Consider the following 14,990-nt stretch of genomic DNA (forward strand, 5'->3'; position numbering starts at 1 on the left):
TCCCTTCTCCCCCACCCACAAGCAGCACATCAGCACCCCAAGGATGACTGTCCCCATGCAAGTAGTTAGGAAAGCCAGGAGTAGAGGAGGTCCCCCCAGATGCTGTTGGGAAGGTGGATGTTCCGTGCAAGGTGCTGGTCCCCTGCCTCGTGCCCATGCAGAGCAGGAGTAGGTAAAAGCCTTAATTTTGATGGGGCCTGCCAGAGAGACACCAGGAAGACGAGGGACATGACCATGCACCCCAGGCCAGCTGCTGTGCCAAGTCCTGCCAGGAGCCCACCGCCCGTGCTGGAGGGGGCAAGGAGCCCTGAGCCACAGACCCGCTTGCCCCTGCCCATCGCCATCAACACCACACCACTGACAGCGCCCGCTTTGGACACCGTTGGCTGCTGGACCCAGGACATCACCCAGAGCCCGGAGGAGCCTTCAGCCTCGCGGCGGGTAAAGGGGGTTCCCTACCTCCATCGGGCAGGTGGGCAGGTGGCAATGCATGGAGGGGACTGGGACACAGTGGAACAGCCAGGCCGCAGCACCCCGAACCAGCAGAGCAAGCGGGGAGAGGAATGGGAGCAGTTTGGGGTGAGTCCTCACGGACTAGGGGGGTCTTGGGGCTGTTTGCTTGGGATTATTCCCTCGGGGTTTTACTCCCTTGGAGTTATTCCCTTCACGTGGGATAGGCATGTTGCCCCGGGAGCTCACTGCCAAGCTCCAAAACAGCCAAAGAAGGCTCCTTCTGACTCACTCTACTAAATATTTCTTCTTTTCCAGACCCTGCAGAGGATCACAAACCTCATCCCAGCCCCCAAAGCAAGCAACAACAATGTAAGCACCACTCAGAGCCCCCCACATCCTCACTCTTGTGCTGCTCGCTCTCTCTCCACGCGTAGCCTGGCCAGCCTCTGCAGACGAGTTGCTTTGTGCAGGTTTCCTAGCAGAACTGAAAAAACAGGCACATTCAAAACAGTGAGAAAAATCTGGGCTCTGCACGTGGTCTCCCTGTTAGACAGCAGGCAAGAGCCAACACTCCAGCCCACACTGGCAGAGTGTCCATACACGTGGGGAAGGGCTCTCTTTTGGGGTGATGTGGCCAGGCCCTTCCTGATAAGGGGGCTCAACCCTTTTCAGCGTCCAGCTAGAAGGGTGCAGCTGACAGTAGAGCCCTCTTGTGCTGGGTGCCCCCAAACCCGACCAGGAGCAATGCATGCTCCGCACAACTGAGTTTTCGAGGGGATACAGCAAGACAAGGTTTCCTGCCAGTTCCTCCCACACCTCCTCTATGCCCAGAGAGCTGGGCATCCTGCTGAGCATACCAGGGCCGCTCCATTGCGTGGCCATGCTGGGACCCCACAGCATGACTAGCATCAGGTTTGGAGGGGACACACGTGCCCCCTGAGCAGGACCTGCATGTGCAGAACGTCCATCCCCTCTGCAGGCCTTGTCCTGTCCCCCCCACCCCATGCTGTTGGGGACACACCAGCACCTTCCCCTCGCTCCGCTGGTGATGCTCCATGACAATCTGCCCCTCCTGACTTTGCAGGCAGCGCACAGACAACCTGCCACCAGGGCGAGGGAGACCCCATGGAGGCTCCCCACAAAGCGGCGATGTGGATCGCCTTCTGCAGAGGACACACCAGAGCCAGTGAGGCCTTGGGACAGGGCAGCACAGGCCCCATGTGGCCCTGGGCATCCCCACAGGCAGAAAGTGCCCTGTGCCCCAGGGAGAGGGGATTCCTGGCAGAAGTTAAAGGGGGATGCTTGGAAGCACAAAACCTCGTTGCAGCTGGTGACCATCCTAGAAGAGTTTCCCAGCCATGATGTTCTCCATCCCTTTTTACCCTTTCCAAGACGTGGTGTATCTCTTCTGCGTCATGATGAATGGTGATTAGAGTTTTCTGTCCACTGCTTCGGGTGCGTTCTAGCAGGCAACACAAATCATCACATTGTAGTAGTTTCTTTACTAGTGTAAGATTCATTCTAATGGGGGTAGGTAGTAAATTTTGGCTCAATGTCTACTTAGATTGTAACAATTGATAAGACCTAATAGGAGCTGAATAATTACAGTCGCATCACATAATTTTGGTAAAGTTACAAACACAGATATTTGAGTAATTACTTGTATCTCCAACAATGTTATCTCTGAATATAAGATTACAAAGTGTTCTCACACATACACATCCTTTTTCAATATATACAAGTACAGTTCAACCTTCACAGCAAAATAAGAACATAGTATGACAGTATATGGCCTGTTCCATACAGGTTTTAACTTGGATTTTCCTAAAAATCCTTTAACTAAAACTCCATCCCCAGGCTGTATATCAGGCACTTGTATTTCAGGTGGTGTGGATTGATATCATTGAGCATGGGGTTTTTTTTAAGATTTTTCAAAACTTTTTCGCATACTTAGAACATACTGGGTTAGTCGTTCATCTCTGTCTAATAGGCTGGTCTTAGCTGGAATAATAAGTCCCTGGTACAGCTAAATGTCTCCCAAAGAGAATTTCTGCTGGTGTTAGTCCTAGGGGTTGCTGTGGGGCATTTCAGACATCCCATAGAGCTAAGTTTAATGCTTCTGGCCATTTTAGGCTAGCATGTGTGCATATTCTTGCTCTTTTTTCTTTTAATGTTCTATTCATTCTTTCTACTTGTCCTGAAGATTGTGGGTGATAAGGGGTTTCTTTTTATTCCGAATGATTTATGTAATTGAGTGATGATGCTTGCCGTAAAATGGGAGCCCCTGTCTGAATCAATGGCTTCTGGGACCCCACACCTGAGTATGATTTCTTTCAGTAAGGCTTTTACTACCCGTCCTGTGTCGGCCTTTCTTGTTGGGAAAGCTTCTACCCAGCCTGACAACTGATCTACTCTCACTAACAAGTGTTTGTACCCATTGGCAGATGGCATACCCGTGTAATCTGTTTGTAGCCTTTGGAAAGGGAAGTAGGCCCATGGTCGTCCCCCTAACTCTGAGCTTGGTTTGCTACTTGAAAACTTTTGGCAGGTCGGGCAGCTGTTCGTTATTCTTTTTGCAGCCATATAAATTCCTGGAGCGGCCCATACTTTCTGTACCTGGTTAACTATTGCCTCGGCTCCCCCATGAGCTTTATCATGAAACCAGCTAGCTATAGTAATTAAATATTTTTTGGGGGGGTAGAATTGGTTTTCCTCCACTTGTCCATATTCCATCATCATTTTGTTTTGCTTCCCACTGTTCCCATTGTTTTTTCTTTTCCATGGAGCAGTCCTTTTCAAATATGGTTTTGGGATCTATTAAATTTGGCCACTCACTTTGGTTCATCCTTGGAACTGCCACCATACATTCTCTCAGAGGTTGTCGAGCTGCACCCTTCGCAGCAGTGTCAGCTAAAGCATTTCCTTTACTGATTTCCGTAGTGTCTTCAGTATGGGCTGGGCAGTTGTGGCGGACTGATGAATGAATTTTTTGCCTTAAACATTTCTTGGTGCATGGGGTGCAGGCAGGCCACAACGACTGAGCTGCTGCGACCCCTGAAAAGGTCTCCCTGCGACCACCCGGGACACACCGAGCCTGCACTGAACGAGACCGCAATCGGGCAGAGACTTTGGGATCTGGACTGTAAATTATTGTCCGTTTTTAGAACAACTTCTATAAAACCTGCTTGGCATGAGTGGCTAAATTTGCTGAAGCCTTAGGCCGCACTCCCTAGTACAGTGAGAAAGGGCCCAGAGCTGCTGCAGGCGGGAATGATAAGGGCGTTACCAGCAATTTGCATTCCTGTGCACTGCTGAAACAGTGCTAATTGCTGAAGTTATCACCTTCTTTGTCAGGACCTTGAGAGCTAATGGCTGGACCTAAGAATGGAGACACACCTGTCAGCAGAAACGGCAAGAGTAAACGGCCTACCTAGGGACAGTGATGAGACCCAATAAGGAGCAGGAGACCCCAGACCCAAATATTACTATTGGTCTGAACTACCACGTGAGGGGTGGGAAAACTTAATTTGAAAAAGCTATAATTGCCGAGGGATTTCTTTGTCCCCCCCCCCCCATCTCTTTCTCACTCCCTCTCTCATCCCTCGCTCCTCGTCCCTCGTCGGAGGCCCCCAGCTTGAGCTGTGATTCGAGCGGAGTCAGCGGAACATCATCGGCCTCGGAGTGGTGGTAGCTAGCTTCCTCTCTCCTTTTCCAATTTTTCTTTATCTTTTCCCCTTACCCTTGTTCCCTTTTTCCCTTCGCCTCCCCTTCGCCTTCCCCCCCACACACACGCCTTTTCTCCCCACTTCGTGGAAAATAAAGGTAAAAGGTTGTACGATATTTGACCGGTTTTAGCGTCTTAATCTCGTCCTTGGGATCGTAACGAAACCCTCCCGATATTGGATCGGGACAGCAGTGTATTACAGCAATTTCTTTGGGCAGTTGGACTGCTTCCAGCAAATTACGTATTTCTTCTCCATTAGCTATTTTCTTTCCTGATGATGTAAAACAATCCTCCTTCTTTCCATAACATCCCTGTTGCATGACATACTCCAAAGGCATATCGAGAGTTAGTGTAGATGTTAACTCGCTTTCCTTTCCCTAGGTGCGCTCCACTTGTCAAGGCTACTAGTTCTGTTCCTTGCACATTCATTCGTGTGGGAAGCAGTTCGGCCTCTATGACTCATTTTTGGCTGATTACAGCACACCGAGTTCGTCGCTGTCCCTGCAGGTAGTAGGATGAGCTGTCTACAAATAGAATTAGATCTGGGTTTTGCAAGGGAACATCAATAAAATCGGTCCTTGGCTTACTTGAAATGTGCATTACTGGCTCACATTGGTGATGTTTTTCTCCATCATCAGGCAGAGGTATTAGGGTTGCTGGATTCAAGGTAGTGCATCTTTTTAGGATTACATTATCTGCCATTAGGAGGATCAGTTTGTAGCTGTGTGCCCGTTGTGGCGATAATGCTTGGACTGCATATTGTTTTAGCAGAATCTCCACTTCATGCGGGACATAGACTCTTACAGGGTGTCCCAGAATGAGAGGGTGGCTTCTCTCTACTATTGCCACTGCTGCCGCCACAGATTTAATGCAGGCTGGTGCCCCTGCTGCAATCGAATTTAGTTGAGCAGCATAATATGCTCCTGGTTTCTGATGGGGTCCTAATTGTTGCGGTATTACCCCTCTGGCAATCCCCTTACATTTGTACATACAAATCGAAGGGCTTTGTATCATCTGGGAGCCCGAGAGTAGGTGCAGATGCCAAAGCTCCTTTTATAGTTCTAAAAGCTTGCTCTCTTTCAGGGCCCCATGCAATGGGTTCTGTTCTTTCATTTCTAGTTGCCTCTGTCAGGGGTTTTGTTAATTCTTCCAATCCAGGAATTCATGGTCTGCACAGTCCCACAGCTCCAAGGAATCCTCGTAACCGCTTCTGCATTACTGGATGGGGGAGTTTTATTATAGTATCTACTCTTTCTGGATCTACTAGCTGTTACCCTTCTCTTAGAATGAACCCCAAGTATTTTACCTCTTTTTGACACAGCTGGCGTTTAGATGGAGATGCCCGGTGACACTTTTTCTGCTAAAGTAGTACCTAGATGTACAGAGTCTATTATACAGGTATCTTCATTTTTACTTGCTATCAGTAAATCATCTACATATTGCATGAGAGTTGACCCACCCAGTAATTCTACCTCTTTTAAATCATTCCTTAGTATTTGTGAGAAAATTGCGGGAGACCCTGCGAACCTTTGTGGGAGGCGTGTTCACATCCTCCACTGCCTCTCCAGGGTCGCCGGGGTTCCCTTCTTCTTGTTATTCTGAGGGATTGTTTCCACGGGTTAACTCTTCACGCTTGTAATTCCCCCCCCCCCCCCCCAGCTATCCCTTGCAGCTGAAAAGAACATGCTCACCACACATGTCCTAAGTTTTTACAGTAATAACATTCTCTCCCTTCACTTCCCCCCAGTCTCCTTTCTTTTCTGCTCTGAGTGGGCTTCTTCCCACCTGCAGCCCATTTTCCAGCAAAGGCCAGTTCTGCTGTGGAGATGGTGTGGGGAACCACAAAAGCCTTCCACGTCTTTCTGCTGTCCCCCCCCCCCCCGCCCCCACACAAGATGCCTGTCCAAACAGTTATGTAGCAATCAGCTCTGACTCTGGTGTGGCTTCCAGTGGAACTGGACCATCCCTCCTCAGCCATCCCTCAGCCCCACAACACCCCTGGATCCTCCCCCTGAGCATCACTCGGACCCCGGTGCTGGCAGCTCCCACTACATCCCTGGCCTCTCCTCTCTGTGGCCAGCACTGGAACCATGGTGGGACTAAGCTCAGGAAGCATCCGTGATCCTGTGGTGCCGGCAGCCCCATGGTGATGTGAATGGGGGGGCGCAGAGGACAGGGTGAGGAGGGCTGGAAGAGGAGGCAGTGTTGGATTTAGCCCAGCCCTGGTGACCACGCCTGCAGAGGCAAACCCTTAGGGCGGGCCCTGGCTGAGTGGGAATGGCATCTCCAGGAGGTGTCTGGGCTACTCTCCCAAAGCTGCTTTCAATGGGAAGCGAGGTCTGAGCCCCAGGTGTGAAGGAAGCTGGGTGTCTCCCCAGAGGGCTGTGCTGGGGCTTGGATGGGAGGGACCAAGAAAGAGCGTGGAGAGGGGACAGTCGAAGGTCCTGGAAACTACACAAACAGGGGAACTGCAGCTGGCCCAGGAGCCCTTTGCAGGGGCAGTGCCAAATGCTCCCCAGAGGGGCATCCCGCTCACTGTCACCTGCCTTCCCACCTGCGCGCAGCTCCACATGGCCACCCCATCTTGCCAGCCATCCCTCGCACACCTCCCTGCAGCACCCCGTGCCCCTGGCCAGGCTTGTATCTTCCAGGGCATTTTCCCTGCATCTCCCCATGGGAACGACAGAGAAAGGCAGAGAGGAGCAGAGCAGGAAACGTCTTCCAATGGTGCCCTGCAACAGGACTGAGATGTTCCGTGCCCTTCCCCAGCCGCAGAGGGGACATGGCCACCCAGCCCTTTGCGAAACAGGGTCCTGCGTCCCTCTGAGCAATTGTGCCAGTGCCTACATTATGGAAAAAACCCTGAATACTGCCTAGGATTGTACTGCATTCCGCAAGTTCCCAGCCAGACCAGAAGTTTTTTTAGGCTGCCAAGTACAAGTCTGCTTTGGATCATTTGGAAAAAGAGAAGGACTCTTAATTTGTTCAGTTGATTCAGAAAGAGGTTCAGGCTCTGGGAGTTTTCGTATCCCTCTTCAGTTAAGTCTTCCTTATGCCTACCCCTGGCTGTCCCAGGCCACCTGAGCGGCCTTTTAGTCTGTGTTGGAGGTTGCCTTTTGGGCTCCCAGAACCTGTTCTTGAGTGAATTTGCTCCACGGCCTTGGGAGCTCAGCTGGTTTAGCACTCTATTCTGTTGCAAACTGCTGATTGACTTCCTTAAACACAAGCTTCCAGTAATTGGCAGCCTCAGTGCCAGCCCCTGGCTGGATGTGCCTCACCTGCTTGGCGAAGGGCTGGGTGGCCACGTCCCCTGTGTGGGAGGGGAGGGTCAGGGAAGCTCTCAGTCCCTTTGGAGCCTTTGGCGAGGAGGAGGGCCAGCTTTGCCCCAGGGAACGAGGAAGCATGGGCAGCCCCAAGGGGCTCTTACTGCCACTTCTTGCAGCCTCCAGAGACTGAAGGGCCCAGAAAGGCCACCCAAGGTTGCCCCACTGGTGAGGTGGAGGAGGAAGTCATGGCCGCGTGCTGGGTGATGTGAGACAAGGAGGTGGCCAGCAAGGTGCTGGAGAGGCCTCCATTCTCCTTTTGGTGCACCCTAGGGCCCTGTTTCCTTCCCCTGCATGCCAGGGCACACCGTGGGCCTTTTGGGCCCCTCACGACTGCCTCCTGTGCCCGTATGTCAGCCCCTGCGTTGTGCCTGTGGTGCCCTCAGGAGCTCTGCATGTGCCTGTCGGTGCTGCCGGCAGGCTCTGCTGCGCCAAGAGGGGCCGGGAGGGCTCTGAAGTGGTGCCGAGAGCAAGCGGAGGGGCTCGGGGCCGCCCGGAGGGGCCCCGGACACGGGGCTCTGGGACAGCCCGAGGGCAAAAGGATGGGTGTGGAGGGGCCGCGAGGGCAGCCGGGGCCGCGAGGCAGCCCAGGGGCAACCAGAGGCTGCCCGGGCAAGGCGGCCCTGTGCCGCCTGAGGGGCCGCGTCCTGCCCTCCCCGGGCGGCGGGGGACAGCAGGGCCCTTTGTGACCTCCCTCCTGTGACACCAGCGGCGCTGCCTGGCACTGGCGCAGCCGCTGCCCCACAGTGTGCGGGAGCACGGCGACGGGACAAGGCAGGAGCACGCGGGGCTGGCACAGGAGCCCCCCGAGTGCTGCCGTGTGTGTCCCTGCTGCCCCGGGCAGCCCCACGGGGCCCAGGCCTTTCCCCGAGGCCTCCCTGGCTCGGAGCTGCGTAAGAGGGATGGGGCTGGGGCTGGGGGGGGGGAAACGGGCCCTCGGCCCAGTGGGGAGCAGCCCGGCCCACGCTCATCCCGGGGGCCCCTGCGCTGGCACCCTTTGAAAGGCCTTTCCCTTCAGAAAGAAGTCCCAGCCAAACCGCTGGGCATTCACCAGGGAGCCTTTCCACCTGGAAAAGTCAGCCACCTGCTCTGAGCTTGCCAGCACAATCCTCTGCCCTGTCTGCCTGCATGTGGAGGATGTTTCCAGCCAGTCCCCGACCTGCCTTTCCCAGGCGCTTCCTGCTGGCTGGAAAACTGTTGCCCATGTTGTTGCCTGCCTGCAGCGCTGCGCAGGCTCCCCAGCCCCGCTGCCTCCCCGCTCGGCACCGCAGGCTGGGGCCAGGCCTGCCAGTGGCTGCCCCAGCCCACGACGCCTTTTGTCCTTGCCACAGGATGGCGCAGAGACCCCCCAGCCGCCCCAGGGTGGCCTGGGTGGAGGCCGGGGCTCCCCAGGAGAGCAGCTCTCCCCCGAAGCCCGCCGAAGTGTGCGTGCCCCAGGCGCTGCCGGCGGGTGAGTGAGCAGTGCCACGGTGGGGAGGGCTGGGCACGGGGAGCCCGCCCGGCCCTCCAGCACTCCCTGCTCCCTTTCAGCCTCAGATCCCGCTTCTTTGGCCTCCGGCTGCCTGGAGCTGCAGCGAGAGGAGAAGGAAGCGCTGAGCTGCATCCAAGGCTTCCTCACGGGCAAAGCAAAGGTAACTGCAGGCACTGCCGCCCGGCTGGGGCCCTCGCTGTCTGCTGCGAGCTGCCGGGCTCTCCAAGGGCTGCTGGCTGTGCCGAGCAGTGCCCTGCCGGTGCCCCGCAGGCGGCTGCATCCCCGCGATGCTCCGGTCATGCCAGCCGTGCCTTGCCTCTGTTCACGCGCTTTGGTCTCTCTCCTCCCCACCTGGTAGGACAAGGCCCAGAAGCTGAGCTTTCTGGCCTCCATCTGCATGCTCTGCCGAGCTGCCCGCAGCGAGGCCGCGGCATGGGCCCTGGCTCTTTTCTGCAGCACCTGGGAGCTGGCAGAGGAGATCGAGGTGAGGGGCACCCAGCGGGGCTGAGGAAGGCCGTAGGGCCAGGCAGGCAGTGGCACCGCTCTGGGGAGAGGCCTTGGGTGCCTGGGCACAAGGAGGGACGGCACAGGCACTCGTGGCCCCAGACCTCCCCGCCATGGGGCCGCAGGGCCACTGGGAAGCCCTGGGAGCTGAGGCCTGGGCAGCTGCTCAGGGTGCCGCTGTTGGGATGGGGGCCCCAGGGCTCTGCCAGCCCTGCCGACTGCTTGCTGGCTGCTGGCAGCTCCCACCTCCCGGCGGGGTTTTGCTCCCCAGGTGCTGCTGCAAGAGGAGCCCTCTGACCGCCTGGGCACTTTGGTGCGGCAGCAAGCCATGCTCACCATCGCCGCCATGAGGTACCTGCCCCAGCCCCTGGCACGGCTGGGGTCGCCCAGCACGAGCCCGATGGTGCTGGTGCCGGCCGGAGGCATTGCCCATGCTGGGAGCAGTCCAACGGAGCTGTCTGCTGGGCCTCTGCTCTGTCCTGCTCTGGGCGCGTCAGTGGGGCAGGTGGGAGGGCAGAGGGACCCTCGGGGCTGCCCAGGGCCTCTGAGCTTTTCCCCCAAGAGGAGGCAGGATTTGGAGATGGTGTCAGGCCCCACCAGCTAGGACTGTCGTCTGTCCCTGGCCTGGCATCACAGGGAGAAGAGGTGCCTCCCCAGCGTTCCCCCACCCACTCTCCATAGCACTGCAGGGTCTCCTGGCCCTGGGATCTGCATCCACGTGCCTGGGGCATTACAGGACCATTGCCGAGCCCAGCACCCAACAGGCCCCTCTGCCTTTGCAGCAGAGCCAAGCTGATTGTGGAGGGTGAAGGAAAGAACAGACTCCTGCAGGCCTGCTTCCGCAGCGTCTTCTTGCTGCCCCCACAAGAGCACATGCAGAGCCGGGACACTTCCCTCTACTTGAAGGTAAGTGCTGGGGGAGCCCTGAGGCGGCAGGCTCTCTGTCCCCATGGGCTTGCTGCTGGGCTTCCCTGTGCTGAGAGATGCCTGCGAGAGCCCAGGCAGGGCAGGATCTCAGCTGCGCTTCCCCACCCTCCTGCCTTCTTCCCCTTCCCCTGCTCTGGGCCATGGGCAGCGCCCACGGGCTGGTCCACACACAGCAGAGCAGCTCTGCTGCCCTGAGGCCTCTGCCGGGGCACTGCAGGGTGGTGGGTGTCCTGCCCCGGCAGCAGCAGTTCGGTCCACTCTCCTGCGGGGGAGAGGGACCACTGAGGGAGTGCCACCACCCTCTCTGTCTCCTTGCAGACCCTGGATGCCATGGACAACATGCTGCAGGTGTTGGTGCTCAGCTCTGCCACCTCCAGGCTCCTGGAGCTGCAGAACATCCTGCAGGTCTGGCACTGGCAAAGAGCGGGGTTCCCGGGGGCTGCTCCTTGCTGCGCGGGGAAGTGACCCCGTCCATGCGACAATGCCTGCTGCAAGGGAAGCCCAGCCCAGAAGCTTTGTTGCTCTGGCTTCCCCCTGGGCCATAGGCCAGCTTGCCCATGGCAGGCCCCAGGGAGGTTCCTGCGGCAAACCCTGCCCCCGGCCAGGGCACAGCGGGCTCTGTTCTGGAGTGGGTGCGGAGAGGGGCAGAAGCTGCAGTGGGGACGGGCTCCAGCTGCCTGCCTGGACACAGCTGGCCAGTCTGGGGCATTTGTCCCTGGGGCTGGGGAGGGACTCTAGGACCCCACAGGCTTTGCGCCTGCTCCGAGGAAGCCTTGCTGCACTGTGCAAAGCCAGCCGGGCGCTCAGCAGAGCTTGCTCTCCTGGAGCAGGCGTCAGAGTGCCGGGCAGAGCAGCAGCTTTTCCCCTCCCAGGTCCTGCTGCCCTTCACGGAGTCCCGGAGGGGGGCTGTGCGTGAGCGGGCCGTGGGGAGGATTGCGAGGCTCAGTGCTTTCCTGAGCAGCTACTCCTCGCTGGAGGTAAGGAGTCCCTGGGCCACACCGGCTGGGGCCACATCCAGCCACCCCATCAGCCCCGGGGTGCCAGAGCCCCCTGCAGCTCCGGGCTGCCTCGGGGGGAAGCCTGGGCAGAGGGGAGGGGCTCAGAGGGGAGGGGCTTTTCCCCTCTTTCCGTGGGCTTCCCTCTGCAGGCCCTTTTCCTTTGGGGAGCCAGCTGTGCCCCCAGCCCTTGGCAGGCAGCACTGCCCAGGCATCCTGATGGGAGCCCAGGTGTGGCAGAGCCTGCCCTGTGCTGCTACCCAGCTGCTCTGGGAGCCAGGCCCTGCAGGGCCCGGCACAGCTTGGGCTCTGCCGCGACCCAGCCGGGGCAGGACTCTTGGGCTGAGGGCTTTGGCCTCCACTGCCTGCCCTCTGCCTTGCTACCCCAGGCACTGCCTCCCTCCCCCAGGTCTGCACCCCTGCTGCAGAAGCCCAAGCCAGCCCTGCCCCCTGCAGAAGGACACATTTCCCAATCCTGGGACGTCTGGTGGGGCACCTCATCCTGTGCTGCGCTGATTGGGACCAGGGCAGCAGACGTGGGGCTGTGGAGGCTCTTCGTGGCCTCTACTGCTTCATCCTGCAGCAAAAGAGTAAGAGAAGCTGCACGGGGCTGGCTCCCTCCACACAGAGACATTCAGGCAACCCCCTTGCTCTGCCCTCGACTTTTCTGTCCTGTTTGCTCTGTGGGACGTAGGCATCTCCCAGGCCTCCTCCAGGGCTCTGACATCCCTTGCAGCAGCGCTTTAATGGCCATCCTGGCCCGCTCATGCACACTGTCCTGGAAAACCTTCAGCAGCCTCTGCTCAATGCTAGGGTTTCTGCTCTGCTTCTGAGCAGAGAGTGCAAGCAAAGGCCTCTGCCTTCCTATAGTTCTACAAGTGATTTCCCCCTCTGCCCCTGGGGGAAGGCCCAGAGCCTCCCTGGGAATCCTGCTCCCCATGCCTGACTGGCAGGCCCTTGTCCTCCGCCAGCCACAGGTGTTTTTTCCCAATGCCCTCACCTGCCCTCTCCAGCTCCCCCTAACTCTTGCTGACTGCTCTGGGGTTGCCCTTGTGTCCAGGCAGGGAGCTGTTGAAGGACAGTCCAGAGCGTCTGCAGCTGCAGAGGGCCTGGGAAGCCGGGCACACCCTCTGGTCCAGCACCATCGCAGAGATCACCATGGTAAGCAGCGCCTTCCTGGCTGGGACTCTTGGCCAGCGGGCCAGCAGGGCATGTGGGTGAACAAAGGGATCCATTGCCCATGGGGCTGAGGGGCCCATGGTCATCAGGGAGAGGACTCCCATCATCCCTGAGGAAGGACTCGCCGAGGCTTCGCTCCGGGGCACAGTGGCTCCAGCCTGCCCAGCCACCGGCGAGCTTGGGTTCCCTGCGGGGCCAGCGCACTGCGACACTGACCCCAACCGTCCGCTCTCACCCCAGGGCCCTCTGTCCACACGCCCCACAGTGCCATCCCCAGCCCTGCACCTGCTCCCGGCTCTGCTGGGGCCGCTCTGCCATCACTGCCCCGTGCCTCTCGCCAGAGCTCGCTGCTCAGCTGAGCACTACGGTCACGACACACTTTGCAGCACTGCTTCTCTCCCCTTTTTGCTCCTGTAGATGTTTGTAAGATACCTCCAGCCCTCCGAGCGGACAGATGTCGGCCTCGCAGCCATCATGGGCATGAGATCCTCCAGTGCCTGTGACGCAGCGGCAGCTGCCCGCATGCTGGACGTGCTCGTGACAGAGCCTGCCTCCATGCTGGAGCATGTAAGCAGCCTGCAGCTGGCATGCCTGGGGCTCAGGGCCTCCAAGGGGCCTTTCCCTGCAGCTGCTGGGCTCCCCAGCACCGACACCCTTTGAGGCCAGGAAGGAGCAGTGGGAAGGGAAGCAGGTCTCAGGGCAGCGGGGGCTGTGGCTGCTGTTGGGTAGCAGCCCATCCTCAGCCATGTCCCCTGCAGGTGCCTCAGCTCGTGAGGTGCATCTACAGAAACATGAACTTCATCCGAGAGGTGTCTGCGCGGCGCAGCCTGGACAGGGCCCTTTCCCAGCTGGCCTGCTCCTACCCTGATGAGGTGGTGGAGAGCCTGCTGCGCTGCTCCCCGGCATGCGACAGGTACGGGGTGCCTGCACCCCACGGACTGGTGCTGGCTGGGGAGAGAGGCCTGCAGAGCCTGTGCTGCCAGCCGTGGAGCGGGCAGCAGGCAGGGGCAGGGCTGCCACACAACCTGGCGGCCCCGGGGCTGGCTAGGCCCCGCGCTGCTGCTGCGGAGGCCCAGCTGACCGAGTGCTCGTGGCTGCAGGGCCGCCTCAGCCCTGTGGAAGGGGATGGTGTCAGAGCCGTGGACAGCAGAGAAGGTGCTGCGGGAGCTGCTCAACATGCTGCAGGAGCCCCCCCTGCACCAGCCATCCAGCTTCAGCAGCGACAACCCCTGCCTCCTGCCCCTGGCCGTGAGTGACCGCACGAGGCCCCTCACTTGCCCCAGTGCTGCGCTCACCTCCCCGGCGCAAGAGGCAGGGTCTTCCCTCTCGCCTCCCTGGCCAACCCCAGACAGTGACCCCCCCGGTGGTGGCACACACACACGGCCCCAGCGGCTCCCCATCCAGCCCTGGCCCCACATCCCCCTGCCTCGCTCAGCAGGCTGGAAACCTGGGCCAGGGGCAGGGGCAGAGGCTGGAGCGGGGCCACTGCATGGCCCGAGATGGCTGCCAGGCCTGGGCCAGGGAGCCCAGCAGGGCCTGTGGGATACCTGCGGGCTTTCAGGGCCATGCTGACCCAGGACGGTCGTGGTGCACCAAGAGGAGCTGAGCCCAAAGAGCCTGTGGGACTTGGCCCTGGCCGGGCAGCCAGGCTGGGCGCTCCTTGTCCCTCTCCCGTGGGCCAAGGCAGTGCCTGATCTTCAACACCCACATTCACCCCATGGGCTCGGGCAGTGTGGCAGGGACATGTCGGCAGTGAGAGCTCTCTCTGGGTGTTTCCTGCAGGCAACCAGGGCCCTGCACAAGATCCTCTGGCAGCCCACCTGCCCGCAGGAGGTGAAGGCATTTTTCCCCCCACTCTTCCTGGCGCTGCTCTTCCAGATTTCCTTCACTGCAGAGCTCATGCCCCAGGACGATCCTGTCTTCTGGAGGGAATGCCAATGGGATCACCCCAGTCCCACCAGCCCCGCCAGGTGCTTCATCCCAGTCCCTCTGCTTCTCCCATGTGCCTGAAGCCAAGGCCAGGCTCCAGCTCTGACCTGCGCTTTGCTCTGCATGCAGGTCTGCAGCACAGGCCATGCGAGAGCTGCTCTGCTGCGCGGGCTATGAGAGGCACATGCTGGCTTTTGAGAGAAAGGGCGGCTGGGACCTGCTGCTCAGTGCAGAGACTCACCACAGGGGAGTGGGTTTGCTGGCCAGGTGAGACCCCCCCCTTTGCTCTGTTTTTCCTCAGCATCGCTTCCCTGGAGACAGGGCGCACCACACAGTGCTTGCTCTTCCTGGTGGGTCACAGGGGGGTCCCCCGTTCTCCCCAAAAGGGGCTGCAGCCTCAGCACTTGTGCAAGGGACTGCACGAAGGAACCGCACTGGGAGCTGCCTGCTCCCTCGCTGCCGTATTACCATGCGTAGCGGAGCAC

This window comes from Dromaius novaehollandiae, chromosome 10, assembly GCF_036370855.1.
Source record: "Dromaius novaehollandiae isolate bDroNov1 chromosome 10, bDroNov1.hap1, whole genome shotgun sequence".
NCBI lineage: Eukaryota > Metazoa > Chordata > Aves > Casuariiformes > Dromaiidae > Dromaius > Dromaius novaehollandiae.